The sequence below is a fragment of the Pecten maximus genome, chromosome 1, assembly GCF_902652985.1.
Source record: "Pecten maximus chromosome 1, xPecMax1.1, whole genome shotgun sequence".
NCBI lineage: Eukaryota > Metazoa > Mollusca > Bivalvia > Pectinida > Pectinidae > Pecten > Pecten maximus.
The window spans coordinates 49,809,335-49,836,284 of record NC_047015.1 but is presented as its reverse complement, the minus strand read 5'-3'; positions in this window follow the sequence as shown (position 1 = coordinate 49,836,284).

Below are 26,950 nucleotides of genomic sequence, written 5' to 3'. Positions count from 1 at the left end.
CATTGGTACCTAACTAACAGACACACTGGGACATTGGTACCTGACTAACAGACACAGTGGGACATTGGTACCTAACTAACAGACACAGTGGGACATTGGTACCTGGCTAACAGACAAAGTGGGACATTGGTACCTAACTAACAGACACAGTGGGACATTTGGTACCTGGCTAACAGACACAGTGGGACATTGGTACCTAGCTAACAGACACAGTGGGACATTTGGTACCTGGCTAACAGACACAGTGGGACATTGGTACCTTAGCTAACAGACACAGTGGGACATTGGTACCTGGCTAACAGACACAGTGGGACATTGGTACCTGGCTAACAGACACAGTGGGACATTGGTACCTAACTAACAGATACAGTGGGACATTGGTACCTAACTAACAGACACAGTGGGACATTGGTACCTAGCTAACATACACAGTGGGGCATTGGTACCTGGCTAACAGACACAGTGGGATATTGGTACCTGGCTAACAGACAAAGTGGGACATTGGTACCTAACTAACAGACACAGTGGGACATTTGGTACCTGGCTTACAGACACAGTGGGACATTGGTACCTAGCTAACAGACACAGTGGGATATTGGTACCTGGCTAACAGACACAGTGGGACATTGGTACCTAGCTAACAGACACAGTGGGACATTGGTACCTGACTAACAGACACAGTAGGACATTGGTACCTGGCTAACAGATACAGTGGGACATTGGTACCTAGCTAACATACACAGTTGGGCATTGGGACCTAACTAACAGACTCACTCGGACATTGGTACCTAGCTAACAGACACAGTGGGACATTGGTACCTAGCTAACATACACAGTGAGACATTGGTACCTAACTAACAGACACAGTGAGACATTGGTACCTAGCTAACATATACAGTGGGACATTGGTACCTAACTAACATACACACTGGGATATTTTTTTTGGCACATAGCTAACAGACACAGTGGGACATTGGTACCTGGCTAACATACACAGTTGGACATTGGTACCTAGCTAACAGACACAGTGGGACATTGGTACCTGGCTAACAGACACAGTGGGACATTGGTACCTAGCTAACAGACACAGTGGGACATTGGTATCTAGCTAACAGACACAGTGGGACATTGGTACCAAACTAACAGACACAGTGGGACATTGGTACCTAGCTAACATAAACAGTGGGACGATGGTAGCAAACTAACAGACACAGTGGGACATTGGTACCTGGCTAACAGACACAGTGGGACATTGGTACCTAACTAACAGACTCACTCGGACATTGGTACCTAACTAACAGACACACTGGGATATTTTTTTTTGGCACATAGCTAACAGACACAGTTGGACATTGGTACCTGGCTAACAGACACAGTGGGACATTGGTACCTGGCTAACATACACAGTTGGACATTGGTACCTAGCTAACAGACACAGTGGGACATTGATACCTGGCTAACAGACACAGTGGGACATTTGGTACCTGGCTAACATACACAGTGGGACATTGGTACCTAACTAACAGACACACTGGGATATTGGTACCTGGCTAACAGACACAGTGGGACATTTGTACCTAACTAACAGACAGACTGGGACATTGGTACCTGGCTAACAGATACAGTGGGACATTGATACCTAGCTAACAGACACAGTGGGACATTGGTACCTAACTAACAGACACAGTGGGACATTTGGTACCTGGCTAACAGACACAGTGGGACATTGGTACCTAGCTAACAGACACAGTGGGACATTGGTACCTGACTAACAGACACAGAAGGACATTGGTACCTGGCTAACAGATACAGTGGGACATTGGTACCTAGCTAACATACACAGTGGGGCATTGGTACCTGGCTAACAGACACAGTGGGACATTTGTACCTAGCTAACAGACACAGTTGGACATTGGTACCTAACTAACAGACACAGTTGGACATTGGTACATGGCTAACAGACACAGTGGGACATTGGTACCTAACTAACAGACACAGTGGGACATTGGTACCTGGCTAACAGATACAGTGGGACATTGATACCTAGCTAACAGACACAGTGGGACATTGGTACCTAACTAACAGACACAGTGGGACATTTGGTACCTGGCTAACAGACACAGTGGGACATTGGTACCTAGCTAACAGACACAGTTGGACATTGGTACCTAACTAACAGACACAGTTGGACATTGGTACATGGCTAACAGACACAGTGGGACATTGGTACCTAACTAACAGACACAGTGGGACATTGGTACCTGGCTAACAGATACAGTGGGACATTGATACCTAGCTACCAGACACAGTGGGACATTGGTACCTGACTAACAGACACAGAAGGACATTGGTACCTGGCTAACAGATACAGTGGGACACTGGTACCTGGCTAACAGATACAGTGGGACACTGGTTCCTAGCTAACAGACACAGTGGGACATTGGTACCTAGCTAACAGACACAGTGGGACATTGGTACCTATCGATGCCTAGTTATTAGACATCTACTAAGATATTAGAACATGTCTAACAGACGCACTGGGACATTGATTCCTGAATAACAGACACACCGGGAAACTGGTGCCTGGTTTAGGAACATATTGGAAAATTGGTACTTGGCTAACATATTTACTGAGACAGTGGTGCCTCGCCTGCAGAAAAGCTGGGAATTTAAGTGGCTGGACGCTTGGGTCTGGCCTACAGACATAGAGAGTGTTTCATGAGTCAGGGTTAAGAGGTTGTGAACTGCTATTCTATTAATCCGGCGATATAAACGACCAGGCGACTGTAAATAGAAATGAACCCGGAAACAATCCTCAGACGAAACAGACATTCCCTCGGACAAAGCCAGACACATCAATATGATGTCGGAGGGGAAGCCATTTCTAAAGGGATGACGATTTGTCTGGCGGTCTAGCTATGTATGTATCTGAAACTTGTCTTCTGGACCAATAACTATGGGGAGGCCAGCATTGGCAGAGGAGCCAGAAAATATATACCAACTCATATATATGCAATATATAACAGATTTGCGTTACGACCAGAAATTCGATTATCTTGTGTTTTGCTCAGTAAATCAGGTATATAATGACGTTTTGTAAACCCCGTCTGGCTTCCAACTGCCTGAAATATGCACGCAATGCTAGCACTATATGACGTGTTACATGTACCGTATATATACTATCGAAACGTATTGATATAAGCATGCCCTTCAACACAAAAATATCTACACTCTTCTAACATGATTTAACTATTAGATATATTATACTTTGGTGTATATTACATTTTTCAGCATCTGCAACTTAAGCATTTTTTTTTTTTATACCAGGAGTGTATTTTTATTGTTTTAGACTGAAAAAATAATAATAATAAAATCAGCTGATATTCCTTCATTTAAATGACAGAATTCTATGTTTATGAAGTAAGCAAATAAGATGAAACATATTTGATAAATATTTTGGAAAAAAACCTAATCAGAATAGCAAGAATATTGTGAATGATGTTGATTCAATAAAATAGAGACATTTTTGGAAATAAGCCTTCCAAGGATTTGTTGAGCCAAAATGTTCAATTTCATATTATGAGAATCATAATTCCAATTGTGAAATAAACATCTGACTATTTATAGAACAAACATACATACTTCCTAACATATGGATTTTATTTGGAAAAAAAGCCTTTGAAGGCCTTGTAAGGATATATTGAGCCTAAATAATAAACCATGTACTGGTAATTCTATTTCCAATGATGAAATACAAATATATGTTTTAACTTAAAAAAACCAATGGTTATTGAAACCTTAACATAGCATTGGTTGCATATTTTAAATAAAGCTATGCATTGTTTTCATGATTAAGGAAGCGGCACCAGCTTTGCAGCCCTCCACATCACTCTTTTACATTTCCCAGTCTGCAGTCAAAGGAAACTCCCTCAAGTGAGCCCTATTAATTGAAATATAACCCAACATAGGTTTACAAGCACATTGCTGTAGGCATCATACTTTCAACGTGTGGTTGTTGTTGTAGTAGTTGTTGTTGTTAGTTGTTGTTGTTGGTGTTGTTATTATCTACGATAATACGCGGAATTCAAACTAACAAATACATTATTTGGTATTCCCTAATGCATTCTGCCAGCCAATCTGAAACGTGACTTCAACAAGGCTGAGCCGTGTCGATCCGATTGTCGCCAATGGCATGATTACTACTTACTAGGTATAAGTCTATTGTGTATGTATATCTAGAAACAAAATGTACAATATTTTTTCTTCTTCAGTGTTAACGTGTCCGCCTAGGAGATAATAAAACAATAAATATAAACGTATTGTGTAACAATCGCATCAGTCAAATGGTTCTGGTAGACAAATTGATTTACATCATTATAAATCAATTGATCGTCGGTGTCCGCAAGGGTTTTGGCACACATTCCAACATAAGATCAAATTGCCTGTATCGCTCACCGTTCTGCAGCTTAAGAAGTGAAGATTCCAGCCCTAAATAAATGTTGTTTCTATGTCTAACATCGTAACTTTTCGATTTAATTATTTGTGAACAAATGATTTAACAATGTTTTACTTCTGTGACCTTGCATCTACTCTAATGTCACCCATTTAAGCAGAATTAAATCTGGTCCTTTTGGATATTTAGAAGAATCGGAAGAATTCTTTAACAAATGTAGCACATTTGACCATGTGATCCTCAATGTAGGACAACGTTACAAACAAACGTTGCAGTTTCTCATTCCAGCATGCTACTGACCTATAGCATGACCTTTGACCCCATAGTTATCGAAAAGAAGGCAATTATATATTGATACTAAATGACCCGAATACATTGAAAGTAGGTCAAGCTCATTATATCTAACTATTATTGAACTTTTATTCCTAACCTGCTTCTTAGACTTTTGGGTTTCTAATAAGAAGTTATTTTAATATTTTAACACATTTTGACTCCCGTGCCTTGATAGAAGTTCCGGATCTTCCATCTGAACATCCTCCATCCTAGTATGCTGCTGGCCCATCGTTATGTTCAATATGTCCGGTGCTCCCTTTTTGCCTGATTCGGTTCTTATTTTAAGAACCTGACATTACTTGGATTTGACCTAGTTTTGCATGACCCTTCTTTCTTCCGCAGAAATTTTGCACTTGTTTTCTTTTACCTTTTCAGTGGAATTGATACAAATCTACAATTTATTCCTACTTTGATATGCAATATACCGAGCATAACCACAATGTAACCAGAGTTCATTATCCTCAGCATGTTTTGATAAGCGTTCTTGTGGCATTATTTACTGTCCCGTTTTAGGTTTACTTTCCTATTACACACAATATTGGTCACTCATACTGAAAGCACTTTAGTCTTCAATTTCGATCCAATACTCATTGACATTGAGCTTTAGGCTTTGATTATTATCAAATCAATGTGGGTTATAGTTCCATTTTGACTCTTGCAGATGCCAAAAGAGGAAAGCTGTCTTGTAGCATTACTATGATTTTGTACTTTTACTTTTCTTTACTCTCGCCTCTGATGTTTCATGAATTACTATCTATTAAAAATATGTTCTATTAACTCGTATGTTATCATCTGTAATTCCAGGGATTGATCTGTATATCAGGCCTACTAGAATGTTTGGATAAGGACTTGTTTCACATCCAGAAATATGTTCTCTGGCAACAATGTGTCCATATACGTACTTCCTCATGTGTCAAATTAGGATTCATGAGACCCACAGTACCTTTCACCTGTCAATGTTGTCGTCCAACAATTTGCTAAATAACTTGTGATTTGGGTATCTCTTTATGAAAAAAAGGATGCTTTCATATTCTGTATTCCGGTTTTCCCTCTCTTACATCAGTGATGCTCAGTGATACCGACCTATGTCCGGTTAAACATTAATTACAAGGATATTTTATTCTGTGATTTTACATTTTAACTTATCTTTACACATACATTTTAGATTATGGAATACCTTTTGTTGTCTGCCTTATTGCGGCTTACTCAACTATTTGGTTTTTCGTCTATACTTTTGTTATTTCCCTGGCTCACGGAAGCCCCCGAACTTTGAAGGTGAATTCCCCGTTAATTTTTCATCGTTGTTTTTATCTTCCTCCAGCAAGTAATTGTTTTTCTGTTCCCTTTATCGGCCTTAGTTAGGTCATCCCATATAATAATTTTAATGATAGCGTTTATGGTACCATATTTGCCAGGGACACCAGCAGCTTTTCGCTGTCACCTACTCTAGAACTCACTGAAATTGTTAATGTTGCATTTTCTAGAATACCGTTATCTTTGCTGGTTCAAGTACCATGTGTAATCTTTTCCTCCTGGTTAAGAGGAGTCGAGTTCAGGTACGAATTAAATTAAAACTATTCATGTTCTTAGTCGCGATTTTCTTCTACATTATCTTTGTGATTTGGGGCTGTAAGTAAAACATGCTTGTTTGCAGCATGTGGTTAAGGCTATTCAAGTTGGTTTATTTGATTCGCGTCTTTCATTTCCTTCACTATTTAACGTACTCCATCCTCGTTGAATTTTGTTGTTATTATCTCTTCGAGTGATGATATTCTTGTCTTATCTTTTCCATTATAGCCTGGTATTATTGAATCCATTTTGATGTCTTTTCTGAACTATCTCTTTACAGGCATCACAGAACCACATAAGTCTGATGTTTGGAGAATCTTGTATTAGATGTTTGTTTTTCTTGTGAACCCCATGCATTGGTGTAAATGACATGTCGGCGAAAACTTTATCAGCCCCTTAATCTCCATTGCACGACCACTCATTTCTTCGCCATCGAAAATCTGAAGTTGTTCTTTGTCTGGTGTATAGGCACTTCATATTTAGCTGAACATACTGTCTATAATGTTGTTTTAAATGCATCTTTGGAGTGTGAGTATTTAAGATGATGATATCAGCACTCCCTTCCCTTGATAATAACTTTTTGCTTCTTTTAAAGTTCGGAAACTAACAGTTGATGTCGGCTGGTAAATTTCGAATGTTGCTGCTGATCACGTGACCTGATTTTCGAAATAATTGGCATAAAAGAGCATCTTCATTTCACTGAAAATCACTCTTGATGACAAGGATGGAAGCTAACGAGTACCACTGGAGTATCCGGAGAAAACCCACGTGGTCGGACAGGTGAAACTATACCTATTCACATTCGATAGGAAGTTGTCCTTCAATGACCATTGTTATTGATAGGATGTTAAACAATAGGCTTTATTCTTATTATTAACAACAAGTTTACTGTGCGCTATCACGGCTTTTCGGCCTTTCAGTGGACGTCAAATAGACGTGTAACATTATAAAACCTAACAAATATATACGAATTGAACTCATGTCGCCTAGGTGATTCCCATGCCAGTATATTACCACTGCACCTCTTGGCCACGTGCACTTTTACTGCATTACAGGGTTATGAATATGACAAACATTTCAATCAAAGTCTCATTCTTAATTATTTTCCGCTGTAGATATATGAAGTGAACACCAATACATGGATTAAGTGCTTCCCTACGTGACCACTCCTTACTAGTTAATCGACATTCGAGAACAAGTGCCTGAAGCAAGCGCGTGCATTCTCGACCGATTAGTAGGCGACTACGTGATGCTGTGATCAACAGCATTTGTATTTACCAAGCCTAAAAGCGTGTTGTGCAATGAAAACATGTTGATAAATATATCTTCTGTATTGTTTAGTCTGGGATGATCTAGTTAAAGGACTTTCGCTGTGACCACAGGGGCTTGGAATTGATCATAGTATGCTATACTATTGCCTGATGTGTCAGGAGAATGATTAGGTCCTAATGGTTTTATTTTACACTCGCTTAATATGCTTCATGTAGTCAGTGATTGGTTCGAGGGATACTACCACGTACACTTACAAAGAACCCAATATAATATTTTGATTTTTTTTCCATGCCCCTGTGTCTATGAGTCACAGTTGATATTCTCGGTGCCAGTAATGGGGTTTGCTGATCAAATCGCTTAGACATGCATTGAGCGTTCTATCAAACATACAATCTTCGATGACGAAGCGTAAACATGAGCCTTTGCAATGACCTCTACACACATCATGGAATTAACCCCCTGGCTCCCTCTCACAATCGATCCTATGCTGATTTTTAAGTTGAACAGTTTTGATTATAATTTAAAATGGGAATTAAGCGAAAAACCGCATTTGCAATAATCGCTAGCCAACAGACAAACATAAGTGATTTACAACTTCGTTTGATCGAATGCTAGAAAAAGCTACCGATGAACATGTAAACTCGTTAACTTAAAATTAATTCATAATACCTTGAAAATACTAGGAACTACTTTAAAGTTATTGTTTGTTCGCATTGAACTTTACGTCACCACAAATGAAGACCATATACTTTAGATCCATCTTTAAATATCCCATTTTGTTTTTCTCGACGTTTATTAGCTAGATTTATTGCCCGATGAACAACCAGTGTCATTATGTGGTTGAGTCTGTTTGTAGTAGCTGGTGGCTGACTTACTGAACGCCATACTGGAGACTTATGGTATGTTACCCAAAGCAATAGAGGGAGATTGTCTTTCCGAAGGACACAACGACAGCAGAGTAACCAGACGGACCTGGTCTCAGCTTCATTGGCCACTTTATCCAGGATCTTCTCCTGAGCCCACGCCGCGCGTAGTTCAGGGGAAACAAATCTTATTACTCACTAGGTGGCGTAATCTCCGCCTAGTGCCAGTTCCTTCGCTTGACGCTGCACCCAACATGTAATATGTAATATTCATAATGATGCAGGAGACAGACTTTCGTGTTTTAAACTTTATCACGTAATCAGTCATTACACCATGGATGCTGAAATAAACAAACGACAACACAGCAAATCCACTTAGGTTAATTAAAATCGTAAAATATTTGAAATGTAAGGTATCTCAATGTTCTATCTCTACTAAAAACAATGCTGAACTGTAGTTCAATACTTTCAATGTTGAATATTCCGAAATTGGTATTGCATTCTCATTGAAAGGAATGGCGAGATATGCTGTTTCGTGAATTATTAAAAAACATGTCTCGTAAAACGCCGCCCGTTGTTGTAGATCAGACGCAGCATCTTGTGTTGTCTACTTAATAAAAGCAGCCACTCTAGAAAGTTCTAGATGTATGTAGCTTTGGTCGAAACTTGTGAAAATAACCGTTCTGCAGATTACGAAAATGGTAGTAGAAAATGCCGCTCGAAAGTCAGACAAAATCGTACACATTCTCATCAGTTCTGTAGTCAAATGCAAGCGTGACGGTATTTCTTTTTCTACTTCAAGAGACTCAGTGATTTGATTTTGTATAGTAAAGCTCCCCATCGGTAGTTACAAAGACCACCAGTGCGGACGAAATGCTAGTGAAAGCTTAATTCTATTGCAAATGAGCTGAAGGCTGGCTGCAGCACTAAAACCGATCCAAATGAGACTTTTTGTTTCCAATAATGCACAGGCTGATTGTCCGATTGTCATAAATGGTTATTCCAGAGCACTTCAGTACAGATCAGTCATATTAGAAGGTTTAGAATATTTAAAATTAACAGTTTGAATTGGTCTATTACCACTGGAGTACGGTATAGGAGAAGTTGTCATTTTTGGTTTATATTTATAAGATATACAAGAGAAAGCTGTTAGATCGCAATTCAAAAATCGATATCATTATTGTTGTTGTTTTGGAGACAACTATCAAAGTGAAATCAGATTAGGAGAGAAGTTTACATAACATTGCACAATTAAATTGTTTACAAATTGATCTGTGCATGAAATACACTACGTCTGCGGAACGTGGGCGCAAATCAAGATAAGATTTTAATCACATTAACAAATACGTTGATAAAGATTGTATTCGAAACCAAATGATGATATAAAAGTGAATATCATAAAGAACATTGTGCAGGATGTGTTGTATGATAATTGCAAGCATATGTGGAAATAAAAATTGCTGCTGTATATTTTAATGAGAACGCAATGTTGTTTGAGATTTAGTGTGTAATGAAAATGTTATCGAGGCTGATGATGATGATGATGATGATGATGATAATGATGATGATGATGATGATGATGATGATGATGATACAATCAGGTTTCTTATTAGTACATGTCAGGATTGTATTTAATGAAGTGTTTACGTATACACTCACTTGTTGTTGTTGTTGTTGTTGTTGTTGTTGTTGTTGATGCTGATGACAACGACGACGACGACGACGACGATTTAACAGGTATCATTTGTGTTGATATATATTCTTCATGAAAAATGAACAAAACAAATGTTAAATTAATTGAACTACTGGAGCCATATTGAGCCATAATTAATTGGTTTTTTTTCTGAATAATAGTTTAAATCAAACAAGAACATCTTATATTTAACGCAATTAGTACGTTCCTCTCGTTTGATTCCGTATTTTGTTAGCGAAAGGAAGCAGTAGTATTCTATTACAGCTTGTAATTATCAGCGAGGCCAATCCTAGGTACCGCCTCGATTCCTCCTCTGAAGAATGATTAAATCTATTCTCGGATCTCATTCCTTCAAATGCATTCATTGTTTCCGGTCAGTGGTGATTTCTTAAACACAAATTAATGATGAGCTATTTTAAACAATATTAGAGAAATGACAATTATGCCATTTTATTTAGATTACAGACGTCATGAAAATTTCAATATCATTTTTCAGTTCGTTATTTTACAGGGGAAGTCAATTCTAATTTTGCATCGCAATCAACATAAAAATGCTACAGGATAAGTTCATCCTTTCCATAATCAAACCTGTCTCGTGTCCCAATTCAAGGAAAACGCACGCGTAACGATCAGGCAATTATGAAAAGAAAAGACAAATGCAGCCAGTCAGGATTGATACAATTGAAACGGTGGTCTACGTCAAACAAAACATTGACGTGTCATATCAAGCAATGTGGAAATGAGATGCATAGGCCAAGAAGATTAGGAATTGTCTTTTCAAGATGGCGGAACAATACGAAAAGTTGTTGTGCACTTTAAGCTACAAAATCAATTATAAGTACTCTCTGACCGAGACAAGTACAGAGTATAACTATAAACAGTTAGAATTTATATAACCCATTTAAAGCTGCTGTTATTTCATAGACAACGGTGAATATTTCGCAAAGTCGGGCAAAATGTTTAAAAGTTGGTATCGAGGCGTGATTCGCCGTGAGTTACTATTCATATTGGATGATCGAAATAGCCTAACGTTTTATCCTTCCTTGTCAGAAGCACTCCCTGATGACATCCGCTTTTGAACAATCTTGTGTTTATGTTCATAGCTGTATTAAAAAATCAAAAACAAAGGAAAGCGATTGTGTTTCCGGTACGCATTGGTCTTTAAGAGTTTGAAGCAATCAAGTTGAGGAACTGGTAGGGACAGTTACAAAGAGGTGATGATTTTTGGTTATGGATTAGTCCCATATGATGACTGCAATTGGAATTTCATCTTTGTTCAGTGAACATTTAGAAATGACAATACGATATAAAACGTATTGTAACTTTAGTACATTTGTGAGATCCCACAAAGTTACGGGAGGTGTAGTATGCACGATACTACGTATGTATATACGATTGCATCGTACAGGCGCGTGCGTCCGACAGCTATCGTCCGCATGGTTGATGTAATAGAACAAATTGTGCAAACGATTCGTGTGCGAAGTGCATGGTGCGTTTCACGATTCCACAGCTGAAAACTTATTCCACTTTTTTAACGTGATGTAGCGTTAAAGAATAAACTTCTCAGACAGATCGATCCATTCCAATATGATGGATGAATTTATCAGACCGTTACACTTAACCAATCAAGACTTAATAGATCTTGTTAAAGACTAGAGTGCCAAGCTTCATTGGACTAACTATAGAATAACTGGCACATGCAAATCACTAAAAAAATTAAAAGTTAAACATCTGAAAGCATTTGTTCAAGAACAAGAACATTATTGCTATCTGCCTAAGAGATCAAAACACTGACTAGTGAATTGTTGATATTTGTTCCAAAATAATCGTCGGCATTTCGGAGGACGATATATGCAGGGTCTCATATAATCAACAAGCCTCCTGAGGGGAAAGTATCGAGTCATTTTCTGTAATTGGAAAATTAAAAATGCTATGTTTCATTCTAAAATGTCTCTGAAAGGAAACGCCGACAGAGTGTCCCTAACAGAGGATTTCATCAAGGTATAATCAAAGCCATGTCCACTACGGAATCACGATGAGAACTTGATTCATACCGGAGCAATGATTGGGGGATCTTCGCGAAACTAAATTGAAATCCGTGCAAAATTATCATTAAAAGCAGGAAAGATTTGTACGATGATATCCCGTTCATCCGCCCTACTGAGTGACATACGCCTTTACATATACATTATCACATGACTTGACCAAACTGAACCTAACTTTGAAATTAATCAAATAAAGCAAAATACATTACGTTGTATAATATTTGAATTAGTTTGGTTTGTCATTGTTTAACGTCCTATCAACAGCTAAGGTCATTTAAGGACGATCTCCCGTGCATACGACATGCATGTGTGTTTTGGGAGATTTCGGTTTGTCCGGAACTTTTGCCGATTTTATAGTGCTACCACACTGAAGCATGCTGCCGAAGACACCCAGCAGGACACCTCACCCGGTCACATTGTAATGACAACGAGAAAAACCATTCGTCACACTCCCGAAATGCTGATATGTCGAGCGTTAAGTAGGCGTAACAACTATCATTTATATAGACTCTCGGCCAGGGGACAGAACTCAAAGCCTTCCTCATTGGGGTGAACGCTGAACTAAACGCCAAAAGCGATACATTGTCAAGGAAGACAAGAGGAAGGAGAAAGTTTTTATAAAGAAGAGAAAAGATAAGATCCCAAATGTATTCGCCTCTTACGATCTACCGGTAGGGCATTTCATAATACATAAATTGTTTCCAGTCAGTGGTGATTTCTTAAAGGCAAATTAATGTTGAGCTATATTAAGCAATATTTGAGAATGATAACTATGCAGTTTTATTAAGATAGCATACGTCATTAAAATTCAATTTTGTATCGCAATGAACATAAAAAAATGTTACAGGATAAGGTTATCCTTTCCATATTCAAACATGTCTCGTGTCGCAATTTGAGGGAAACGCACACGTGACGATAATGAAAATATGAAAAGAAAAGAAAAATGCAGCCAGTCAGGATTCATACAATTGAAATGGTGGTAAAAATCCAAAAAAGTGACGTGTCATCCAAGCAAGGACGAAATGTGATGCATAGGCCAAGAAGATTAGGAATTGTCTTTTCAAGATGGCGGACCAAGACGACTACTAAAAGTTGTTGTGCACTTTAAGCTACAAAATCAATTATTTAAAAGTAATCTCTGTAAACTGTTAAAAAGTCGGTATCGAGGCGTGATTCGCCGTGAGTTTTTATTTATATAGAGAGACAGCCTAACGCTTGTCCTTCCTTGTCGGAGACACTCGCTAATGACATCCGCTTTTGAACAATCTTGTGTTTATACTTACAGCTCTATGACATTTTCAAAAACAAAGGAAAGCGTTGGTCTTGAAGAGTTCGAAGCAATTAAGTTGAGAAACTAATAGGGATAGTTACAAAAAACAGCGATGATTTTTGATTATTGATTAGTCCCTTATGATGACTGCAATTGGAATTTCTTTTTGTTCAGTGAACATTTGGAAATGACAATATGACATAAATCGTTTCCAAAATCTTTAGTATAGTTGTGGGGTCGTACAAAGCTACGTGATGTGTAGTATATTCGTTATATTCGTTATTCGTTATATAAAAGCCGTCAATGAAATGCTGCTTAATATTACAGATGCAATTTTATGGAATTGCCATTGATTTATTGGACACAGGGAGACTTTTGTTTTTCAAAGCGTACATTCCTTTGTCTTGAATAGTGACACTCCTTTTGTGCTGACTTAGTACTTTACGACCAATCATGGATAAAAGTAATGATCAGATTGGCACTCCAAACTCAGACAATGAACGTAAAACATGTTTCCGCCGAGTCCGCGTGTTCCTTCTCAAACGAGCCAAAGAAGAAGAAATTATACACGTGATGATGATTGTCCTTTTGGAACGACACCATCTTTGAAATTAGAGTGGGGGTTCGTTATTTCGCACACTTTCGATATGTATTTAAATACATTTCTGTCAAACTCATCTCAAATAGACAAAGAATATATTAAATCGCTTGATGTATAAATGCGTCGTAACAAACAAGTGTATAATCTGATGTGCGCGTGGGAGCTGTTGTTAACTTGGGTTTATTTCTAGGCTTGAAGACGTTCGGGAACGCAATTTCGCACATCCATCTAACTTCTTTACTTTTGTAGATAAAAATAGTTTTCGACCATTTTGTAGAGGAACGACATCCTAAGCTAAGGTTAAGCCCAATGTAATGCCAAAATTAATCTTTAAAAGAAAAAAAAAATAAAAAAATGTAAAATTGGAAAGTGTCAATTTATCACCATTTCTGCTTTAAATAATGACCGCTCCCTATGTAATGCAAACAAGGTGACGAAAACAGCGTGTCTGCAGATCTTTATACTTGGCGGATTTTTATTCAGTATTAATTATATTCTGATCAAATGTTATTTCAATAGTTGCAAATGCACATCCCCATCAACACCTGTGATTATTTTGAATAAAATATTAAATCAGCCGGTGTCCGTTTTCTCTGAAGAGAGTCGTATCAGTCAGATTCTTTTAAACGAATTTAATCGGAAGTGATATATATTGTATTTAAAATGGCAAAAGTACGAGGAAAGCCTGACATTAGTCCCCATATAAAAAATGCAGTCTTCTGCCACTTGGAGGGAAAAAGGCAAAGGAAATCGTCAGATGTGCGAATTTACTTACTGAGAACAATAATGTACAATTGCTATTATTGTTAATATTTTTGGGAATTCCCCGTATACTTTCATCAATACACATTTCATTTCAGTTTCTGATTCACGATAATCTGTTAGGTATGTATCAAATCCGAAAACTGTAAAAAGCTAAAAATGTAAACATTGACATATGTTTCTTCGGGAGTATGTGGCTTTAAATACTCATTACATTACTTACGGAACCAAATAGCGTTTTACAAAGTTTACAAAGTTTGATTAATTTTAGATCTGGAGAGTCAGACAGCAGAACAGCAAACCTGGAAGGGTTACTGGACAGAGCTCAGAACTGAGCTGAGAGATGTGGGTTGACTTTGGGAAAAGACTGGTTTTTCCAGAGGTCGTCAAAACCAACCCAATATTACAACGAGGGATGAGGATGGTAATGATTGAGCTGACTGTCCCCTGGGAGGACCGATGTCAAGAGGCTTACGAGCAGAAAAGAGAGTACGTCAGTCTTGTTGACATGAGAGCAAAAAGATGGAGCCTGTGGGTAATGCCAGTAAACATGGGGTGCAGAGGGTTCCCCTACACAGCCATTCGGAGTATCTTTGCAGCATAAAGCGTCTGGGAAAAAGACTGGACATCTGTACAACGACTGGTCACTTGCTAAGATCTTATTGGCTTCTGTATTTTATTCTTTACATATTGTTCTGCCCAGCATAACCAATAACTCTGGTTTCCTCATGATATTACAATTTCTCCTACTGTCTTGTAATGATGTACATTATAAATGTTGACCTTCTAACAGTAGACACTAATCGCTCTCTTATGGATATTATGAACTACTTTAACTTCTTCAATGTAATAGACAGACCGAAAAGAATAGGACGCACGTGCAGTACACTCCTTGGCCCTATTTTTCTATCGGACACGTGTACCCAAACATTAGCTGACACTTTCGACATAGACCACGACATATATGACCACCAAGCGAAATCTGTTGAACTGACTATAGGGTCAAATATTATTAGGAAGTATATAAGGAACATTTTATGTAATAAGGACGCAAATTTTGAACTTTTTTATAATAAGCTTGAGGATACTAACTGGAATGAACTATTTTCGATAACTGCTACTCCAGACGACATGTGTAACATATTTACCAACACATATATAGAAATAGCTAGAGAATGTATTCCTTCAAAATTAGTAACCATTAGACCAAATGACAAACCGTTTGAAATTAGGAAAAGGGACCGACAACTTCACAAAAAATCCAGTCGCTCTCCTCACAATTTTACAACTCACAACTTTAGAAAACAACGAAATAGTCCGACAACTTACAAAAACGGAAGAAAGAATGTTTTAATGCGAAAATTAATGAACCTTTAGATAATAACTGTGAGATGAATCCTAGAAACTTTAAAAAACTTGTTCGCAGATTAATAAAATCATCTGATACATAAAATTCCATTCCACCATTGAGGAGTGCGACTGGAAATATAGAAATGGACGACGATGTTAAGACAAATATACTAAATCACTACTTTGTTTCTATATCAGCTACATAGGATACTGATACTGTAGTACCTATGATTGAATCAAAAAGAGACTCTAGAATATCTGACATACATTTCAATACAAATGACATCACTGACATACTCAAGACATTAAAGCATGGTAAAGCTGTAAGGTAATGATATCATACGTTACATTATGCTTTAAAACACTGCTAATTCAGTTGTTTATCCTGTGTCGTTAATCTTTCGCACTTCTTTGGCAGCTAGTTCTCCCACACAAAATGGAAACATGTTCCGGTAATGCCGATTTTTAAAAAAGGGAGATAAGCAAGACCCTTCCAATAATAGACGTGTTGCTTTACTTTGTACTATTGAAATATTTACACAATTATCTGTTAGATAATTTTCGTATATATCAGTACCAGTCGGGTTTCCAACTGGGTCATTCCACTGTTCACCAGCTCATGGAAATTTACCATAATATATGTGAAAATATGGAAATGAAACAACCTACCTGTCAAGTTTTCTGTGATATTTCCAATGCTTTCGACAGAGTGTGTCATAGAGGGTTGGAAGGTGAAACTAGAGTTATGGTATATCAGTGGCTAGACTGGTTGGTGGATTATGTTTCTGATAGAGAACAGCATGTGTTTTGGAAAAAATAAATCTGCTGTAAAATATACAAATCCCGAGGTGCCTCAAAGATACGTCCTTGGCCCACTTTCGTTCGTCATATGTACATGTATTAATGGTATAACTGACAATATAGTAAGGTTCCCAAAACTTTTTGCTGGCGATACATCTTTTTTTATGCTCCGATAAATTGTCGCAACTGATTGAACATACCATGAAAAATGATCTTTCCAAATCACAATCTTCGGCTAAGAAGTGGTTGGTTAAATTTAATCATGCAGAAACTGAAACATTGCTCTTCTCTAATAATGAACTAGATCATGTAATGGATATAAATATTAATGAGGTAAGTATTGAAGTTGTAAACTACCATAAGTATCTAGGAGCATACATCGATTCAAATTGTAAGTGGAGCTATCATATAGAACACATCAATAAAACTGTCGCAAAACAATTAGATGGAATTCGTAAATCAAAATATATCCTTACTAGAAAAACATTAAATAGAATATAAAGATACTTTATTCTTCCAGTTTAACAATATTGTCGTGAACTTTGGGACGGTTGCTCTATTGCTAACGCAGAAAGGTTAGAAAAATTACAATTTGAGACTGTCACTGTCACTGGTCTACCTTCTTATACAAGCAGACAGTCACTTTATACTGGAACGGGTTGGGAAACTTTAATCAAGAGACGATACCATTGAAAACTCCAATTGTTCTTTGAGATACACAACAATCTTACTCCTAATAATCAAAACACCCAACTCCCTCCTCTTGTTGCTAATAATTCTCAACACAATTTTCGCAATACTGAAAACCAGAATTTGCCAAACAATAGACTTGAATCCTCTAACCTTTCCTTCTTTTCCTCTACAGTAAGACAGTGGAATCTATTAACTTTAGATATCAGACACAGTGCATTATTTTCTGCTTTTAAAAATGTCATTCATGACAACGAATTACCCCAGGTACCAAACTTGTATTTCTATGGCGAAAGAAAAAACAATATGTTACATGCACCATTAATAGACCATGCTAGTGCAGTACATTAAGGAACCGCTTATTAAGAGTCAGCCTTGCTGCTGATCAAAGCTCAATTTACAATTTTGATAAATCACCTTAATACCTTTCCGTCCATGAAGAGTATTTGATTCAAAACATTGGATTTACAGGGTTTTTGAGAAGAAGTCGAAAATGTGAAATTTAACCAAACGACGGGCGACGCACGACGACGGACGAAAGCGGATTGGAAAATGTCACTGAGCTTCGCTCATGTGACCTAAAAATAGTATTACGTCATGTGACGCACGAGCTGGACCTTACTTGACCCAGTTTTACTCTCCAACACATGTACGTCTACCTTTTCTGATGTAATTGACATTGATGATGACTTAACTGACTGTAGGAACCGTAATTACCAGGACGTATAAATGAACCAAAAGATGTTATAATAAAGATAATTACGAATTTGTTCTCTACGGCGCACTCCCCAAACGACATGTGTGTTTAGTTTACAGGAAAATAATAGAACATAGCTGGGGAGTGTTAGCTGTTTCAATACGACCTAATGACAAGTCCTGGTTTAATTCTGACCTTCGACGAGAAATTAGGAAAAGAGACAAGACTTTTAAAAATATTTGAATCAAATTGCTCTATAAGAAGCTTGACGATTTCTTTTTATTTTTTTTTTTTTAAACAACGTAATCATATCTATTATCTAAAAACAACCTAAGGATATTTCTATACCGGTATTTAAGACCTCTATGCTGATTCGAATCCCAGAAACTGTTGGAAAATTGTCCGCGAATTAAAGGGGCATTCCTTCGTTTGAATAAGGTTTTGGTCGTCAAAATTAAACTTACTGGAAAATAAGTATTTTTTCCAAGAAGTAAAAGTTATAATCTTTACATTACTACGGCTTTTTTACTCTCAAGATTAACCAAAGTTCTTCGAGTATTAAGTCTTGAAAATTCTTAGTTCGACCCGAAGTATCACTAGTTACCGCAAAGACATACAGTATTTGTATACGATACGTCTTTTTATCTGTATATTTCGGCGTTAATTTCATTACTTGTAGGCACAAACACTCATTTAATCATCGTTCGGACATATATTCCATCTATGGAAGTCGTGCATGTTTCTGATGTCCGAACGAAGGAATGTCCCTTTAAATCTGACACTGCTAATACTATACCACCCCTTGTAAATAATTATGTAAATCTTGTAATTACAGACGTCGATACAGCTAATTTACTCAATGATTACTTTGTTTCCATTTCTACTCAACGACATAACCGACATATCCTTATACACGCTGTAGATCATGATGTAATTAGCCACGATTTGTTAAAAAATACTGCAGTCTCTGTATCCTAACCTTTGTCATTAATATTTAGATACTCTTTGGATACTGGTACATTTCCAGAACATTGGACAATAGCAATAGTTATGTCTTTATTCAAAAAGGGAGATAAAAATGCTTCTTCAAATTATAGTCATTGCTATGTACCATTAGTAAAGTTTTTAACCTCTTAGTTAGGAATTTTTTGAATAATTGTTTACTTGAAAATTTACTTATATATAAATATAAGTCTGGTTTCCAACCGGGATACTCTGCTGACCATCAAATGATAGAAATTCATCGTACTTTATGTGAAAGGTTTGAAAAAATGCAACAAACGTGTCTAGTTTTTTGTGATATCTCCAAAGCTCTCGATCGTATGTGGCACAAAGGACTGATATTAAAAAATCGCAAATTATGGAATAAATGGGAAACCTTTTAAATAGTTAAAAAAATGATATATCAGTAACCGGAAACTACAGGGTTTTGCAGTAAAAAGCAGGTCTTCCGTCAATTTACTAATGCTGGCGTTCCGCAAGGGTCAGTATTGGGTCCTTTACTTTTTATTCTTTATATAAATAACGTATCTGATAACCTTGCAAGTCTTTCCGCTTTATTTGCTGATGATACTTCATTATTGTGTTCTGGTCGATGGCCTTTGGATATTGGACTTCATTAAATAACAACTTAGTAAAAATTCTTAATTGTGCAGAAACATGGCTGGTGAATTTCAATCCTCTGAAAGCGAAAGCCTTAATAATTTCAACTTCAAATAATGAACATATTATAGATATAATTTTTTTTTAATGCAGATGTAGAATTTGTTGATAACAATAAACACCAGGGAGTTACGTTAGATACAAAATGCAAATAGTCCAGTCGTATTGATAATACACTGTATATGCAAAAATGTATCAAAACAGGTAAGTATCCTCCGTAAGCCAATATAAATTTTCAACAGGCAATCTTTGATTAATGTTTCAAAGTCAGATATTATGTTGGTATGTGAATATAGATGCAAGTTTTGGGACGGGTACGTGTTCCCTCGGTAATGCAGAGAAATTGGAAACTTTTGTCAGAATGTTACGGAAAACTAGATTTGTCCTACACACATGAGGTAAGGATGTGTCTAGATTATAGTAAAGCATTTGCTCGCAACTATGAAAAACATACATGTGATGAGTATTCTCAGTGCCTTACCTCAATTTATGCTTTCTGCACTGGTGGCCGCCATTTTGAGTTCGTTCGTATCTTCAGATCACGCGACTCCAACCGTGAATTAACCAGAATGCAATTTGTGTCTGTTTTATTCGCGGTAGAATCCGGAAGAATCCCTTCCGGTTCTACTTTTAGACGTTCATGATTGGCTAATTATTAATGTTATCTGACCAATGAGATATTTCAAAGAGATGTTATTTTCACTCGGCCATACTTTGGTAGAACAGGTCATATACAATGCGATGATTCACATATTGATAAACATTATCTTTGTATATATGGTATATACATTGCTGAACACAACTTCACGTTAAATATAGTCTCTGTCAGATGGTACTTAAAAATACTATCTAAATCAGATTGCCGAGTCTGATGTGTAAACTCTTAATCTATTAACAGCGACCTCGATAGTAGGACGCAGGTGTTGTTTTTTTTTTTTTTTTTAGATTGAAAGTATGCGTAATCGATCAATTTCATTTTTAATTAAAAACATCATCGATGAGTGAGACTTAATGCGAGGTTGACCTTTTCCCTCGTTTTATGAATCTCGAGTTGGACTGACAATGTTATATCTCAGCTGGAGCTTCTATCGTAAGAACAAACTGTTGGTAATGATTAGCATTCAATTATCACCACCATAACTTTAAGACGTATGCATATAAAATGTATATCGGTCAATACCTCAATAGGGATCAATTTGTGTACTCGATAACTGACGAAATATTGAAAGGTTAAAAAGTACTATTTGTCAAGCATGATGTGTCCCTTGCCGTTCATAAGTTGTACTTTTTCTCTTTAAATATAAAAATGTGTTCTTTAAGTTCAAATGAATTCTTGAAATATAACGTTTGAATTCCGAGGTATTAAGAGCGATACCAATGTTTTTAAGCGTGTTAGGGATAATGATTCGTGAGTATGTCCCCTCCGGTACGATCCTATCCGGTGCACTTAAACTGTAGTCTTCGGTCGTCACGGTAAAGACAACCGTGCAAACAACTACTCTACATCTATTGCTTTTTGCTCAACCCCTACAATATGTTCTTGCTTTCAGTGAAGAAACATCGATATAAACAGTGGTATATGTGGATCTTATCAACAGTTTGTTTGTGCCCGATTCCGTTCACCTCCGCTAGTACTTTACTAGGTCCAACCCTTTTAGAACTTTGCCAGTGTCAAACCCTACAAGGATTTTGCCAGTGTCAAACCCTACAAGGACTTTGCCAGTGTCAAACCCTACAAGGACTTTGCCAGTGTCAAACCCTACAAGGACTTTGCCAGTGTCAAACCCTACAAGGACTTTGCCAGTGTCAAACCCTACAAGGACTTTGGCCAGTGTTCAACCCTACTAGAACTTTGGCCAGTGTTCAACCCTACTAGAACTTTGGCAAGTGTTCAACCCTACTAGAACTTTGACCAGTGCCCAACCTTACTTGAACTTTGCCAATGTTAAACCCTACTAGAACTTTGCCAGTCCAACCCTACTAGAACACTGTCAGTGTCCAACGTCACCACTACTTTGCCAGTGTCCAACCCTATTAGTACTATGCTATTGGCAAACTACACCAGTACTGTGTCAGTGTCCAATCCCATCACTGCTTTGCCAGTTTCCAACGTCACTAATACTTTGCCAGTGTTCAACTCCAAAAGTATTTTGTTCAACCCCGCATATTACGACTGCAATTGCAGGATAAGTGGACGTTTGGAAATGACAACATGGCATAAATCGTATTGTATCTTTAGTACAGTTGTGGGTCCCGCAAAGTTACGGGATGTGTAGTGTGCGCATGAAGTATGCACGATACTATGTATACATGTGCGATTGCATTGTTCATGTGCACGATATGTGTCCGATAGCTATTGTATAGTGGTTGTAGTAATAGCACAATCTGCGCGAACGATTCATGCACGATGAGTTTTGTGGGTTGTGTGATTCCACAGCTGTTCCGCTTTCTTTCTTTTTCATGTTGTAGGCGTTAAAAGAATTAGCTCTGACGTCGAATTCGAATTCTTTACTTTGTATAGATTTGGGGTTTGATCACTAATTTCTTTTTAATTTCCAAATACAAAAACTAAGTGTACGTGTTATATGGTAAATACACTGCTGAACACAACTTCACGCTAGGTATAGATATTTGGGTTTGGTTTGGTTTGGTTTGTTTTGTTTTTGTTTAACGTCCTATTAACAGCCAGGGTCATTTAAGGACGTGCCAGGTTTTGGAGGTGGAGGAAAGCCGGAGTACCCGGAGAAAAACCATCGGCCTACGGTATAGATATTTGGGACCAATCCGTAACCAAAAAACATCACTTTTTTTGTAAAATCCGTAACATTTCCCGTTGAAATTGTAACATACATTTTAATTATTTCTGAGTAAGACTTTGTACTCATGTGATTCCATAGCTTAAAAGTGCACAGCAACCTTTACTCGTGTGATTCCATAGCTTAAAGTGCACAGCAACCTTTACTCGTGTGATTCCATAGCTTAAAGTGCACAGCAACCTTTACTCGTGTGATTCCATAGCTTAAAGTGCACAGCAACCTTTACTCGTGTGATTCCATAGCTTAAAGTGCACAGCAACCTTTACTCGTGTGATTCCATAGCTTAAAGTGCACAGCAACTTTTTGTGACCATCTTATTCGGATTGCTGAGTTTGATGTATAAACTAAACTCTTAATATATTAACAGCGACCTCGATAACAAGACGCACAGTGTTATATATATATATATATATTTTTTAGATTGAAAGTAACATCCTGGACAAGTAAGACTTTAATCAAAGCGAGGTTGACCTTTGCCCTCGTTTTATTAATCTCGAGTTGGACTGACGATATCAATCGCATCTTGGTAGCTGTTACTCTCAGTTTGAGCTTCTATCTTCATAAAAATGGGTGTAACATGTTATTCAATAGAAACTGTTGGGGAATGATTTGCATTTCATCATCAGCATAACAACTGTAAGACATCCGCATGTACTACTGGGAAAGGACGTACTTTCTACGCTGTTTTCAGCACAGGTACTTGGGGTAAGAAATTATATTTATATATAAATTATAGCCTCGTATTACAATATAGAATATAAATATATATAGTAATACGAGGCTATATAGTATATATATAAATATAATGTCTTACCCCCAAGTACCTATGGTTTTCTGGTCGGGGAAAATGGAGTGACCATTGAATGGGTTTAAGTGGGCGATGTTTATTTCTCATATCACCCGGTCATTTGCAATGTCAGGTAGCCTATCAGTTCACAATAATGTATTCATGGTCTGGCTGAGGGTTACCGCAATGGTTGTAGATCTTTTAGCTTCCGACAAAACCAGAAATCAATAGAAATGTTACGGTGCAATATTCAATAAACTTGACTTATAGGATAAATTTAATGTTATAATGACTATTATTCAGTAAATTCGTACTCAATAATTGGCAGTAGAGATAATTCTGAAAATGCATACTGGTTGTATATATTTCTTAGCAAGCCTGACACCTTGTCTGTGGAGATTTATGCTTTCTCCAGAAGCCGACACAATAAAATTCTAAGATTTATGTTTCCTTAGGAAGCCGACAAGATAACATACTAACACCAGCAACACAACCTCCTCTATGTCAACAGCTTCCGCTTACTGTTGTACGTCATTTCGTAAAAGCGATTATCAGTACTATATATGCTTTAGAAACCATGATTGACAAAGTTGAAATTAGACAAGAAATTTGAGTCAAGTGATCAGTGGTTGTTTAGATATACAACTAAAACCAAGGGCAAAATGTTTCATATCGACTAAGGCAGAATGACAAAATAAACAAGAGGCCCACTGGGCCTGAATCGTTCGTCAGTTCTACATCTTACGAATACATTTATTGGAGATCCAAATTAGACCCCTTCCTTCGAGTTCGTGACGTCTAGCATCAAAACCTTGGGCTTCATGGTTATTCAGGGGAAGATGTCTGTAGACGTCATCACAACTGACAGCTATGATCATGACGATTCACTCTTGGTTATTGATGAATTGTTTAAATATTTGAACCAAATAGACACCTGTGACCTTAAAAGTAAGTCCCACCAATTTAGCCTTTCATCCAAGTAGGCACATACCCTATTGGCCCAATACTGTGAACCCGAGTTTTGTTAGTTGTTGAGAAGTTATTTTGAAGGGAATGTCAATCTTCATAAGTCAAAACAATATGAATCCTCTACTATTTCTTGTGAATTAGTAGTATACAAAACCAAAATGGCTGCTTGTTTGTTATTGATTTAACGACCAATCAAGCTGGGTTATCTACAAATACGACTCGAGAGGAATAAACGGAACAAGTTATCTCCCTTTATCACTCTCTTCTTGCCTGTTACCATCTATTAAATAGTAATACTTCTTTTTTAAAATGACATGAAAAAAATAATGAAAACAAGGGCCCGTTGGAGGGCCACAACATACGCCCGCCGCAATATTTGACACTTGGAAGGGGGTAGTTTCACAGGTTGTAATGCTTTAAAATGAAGTATCATTGTTGGAAAGTTGGAAGGAGATAATGATACACATAATGGTGTGTAGTTGAAACCGAAGGGCAACTTTAAATGATGAGATGTATATATGTTGCAAATATGGGAAACCTTGGTTTAGACACAACAACACAAAAATTAGTTCACATTTTAATATACAGAGCCTGGGTCGGGTAGTATTGAAGTTATGGTCCGGATAAGTAAAATCATCAAAGGGCAATAACTCCGCTAATAAGGGGGTAAGGGGCATGATATTGGTATGTGACACTCCGGCTCATCTAGATGTATATTTGTGTTAAGTATGGAGAGCCTGGGTCGAGTAGTACTGGAGTTACGGTCTGGACAAGTAAAATCATCAAAGGGGAATAACTCCGCAAATACGGGGGTAAGGGGCATGATTTTGGTATGCGAAACTCCGGTTCATCTAGATGTATATTTGTGTCAAGTATGGAGAGCCTGGGTCGAGTAGTATTGGAGTTATGGTCCGGACACCATATGTGCCCACCCGCCAACATGATAACATAATACATCCCGTCTTTTGTCAGGCGTATAAAAAGATTGAGCTTACTTCTGTGAGGCTCCTACCTGACTTGATGCACATATGAAATTTGGTTTTAAATTGATCATTAAGTTTTCCCTTTAAATAGTCTTTTTACATATTAATGAAATTGTATACGTGTCCAGTAAAAACTAAACGTCGCTGGTATTGCTAAGTCAATATATATCATAAGCATTTTATATGGGTACATGTACATTGGTTTTATTTTATACTAAAAATGCCAAAAAGTGCATTAATCCATGAAATGAAATTGACTTTTGGCGCGACCCCATAGGGATGCTACCACACAAATGTGAGTGATACCCATTGCTTAGTTTCAGAGAAGATCTTGTTTAGACTAATTGACCCCTTTTGACCCTGCCCTCTGCCCTTGGGGGGGGTCAGCTCCTTCCTTTTTTACAATTTTGAATCTCTACCCCTATAGGATGCTACCAGTAAAACCATTGCTAAGTTTCAGAGAATAATTTGTTTAAATCAATTTAGCCGAATTGACCCCTTTTGGCCCCACCCCTCAGCCCCCTGGCGGCCTGGGTCAACCCCAACATTTGTACAATTTTGAATCCCCACCCCAAAACCATGCTACCATACAAATGTGAGTAATATCCATTGCTTAGTTTCAGAGAAGAAGTTGTTTAAACAAATTGACCAATTTTGGCCCCACCTCTCAGGCCCCTTGGGGTTTAGCCCCACCATTTGTACAATTTTGAATCCCCACCCCATAGGGATGCTACCAGGCAAATATGAGCGATATCCATTGCTCGGTTTCAGAAAAGAAGTCGTTTATATCAATATAGACCAATTGACCCCTTTTGGCCCCGCCCCTCAGGCCCCTGGGGGGCCAGCCCCATCATTTGTACAATTTTGAATCCTCACCCCATAGTGATGCTACCAGGCAAATATGAGCGATATCCATTGCTCGGTTTCAGAAAAGAAGTCGTTTATATCAATATAGCAAAATTGACCCCTTTTGGCCCCGCCCCTCAGGCCCCTGGGGGGCCAGCCCCATCATTTGTACAATTTTGAATCCTCACCCCATAGTGATGCTACCAGGCAAATATGAGCGATATCCATTGCTCGGTTTCAGAAAAGAAGTCGTTTATATCAATATAGCAAAATTGACCCCTTTTGGCCCCGCCCCTCAGGCCCCTGGGGGGCCAGCCCCATCATTTGTACAATTTTGAGTCCCCTTCCCATAGGGATGCTTCTGACCAAATTTGATCAAATTCTGATCAGCGGTTATGAAGAAGAAGTCAATTGTTGACGGACGGCCGGACGACGGACGCCACGGTATGGCATAAGCTTGAGCTAACAATATGAATCCTCTACTATTT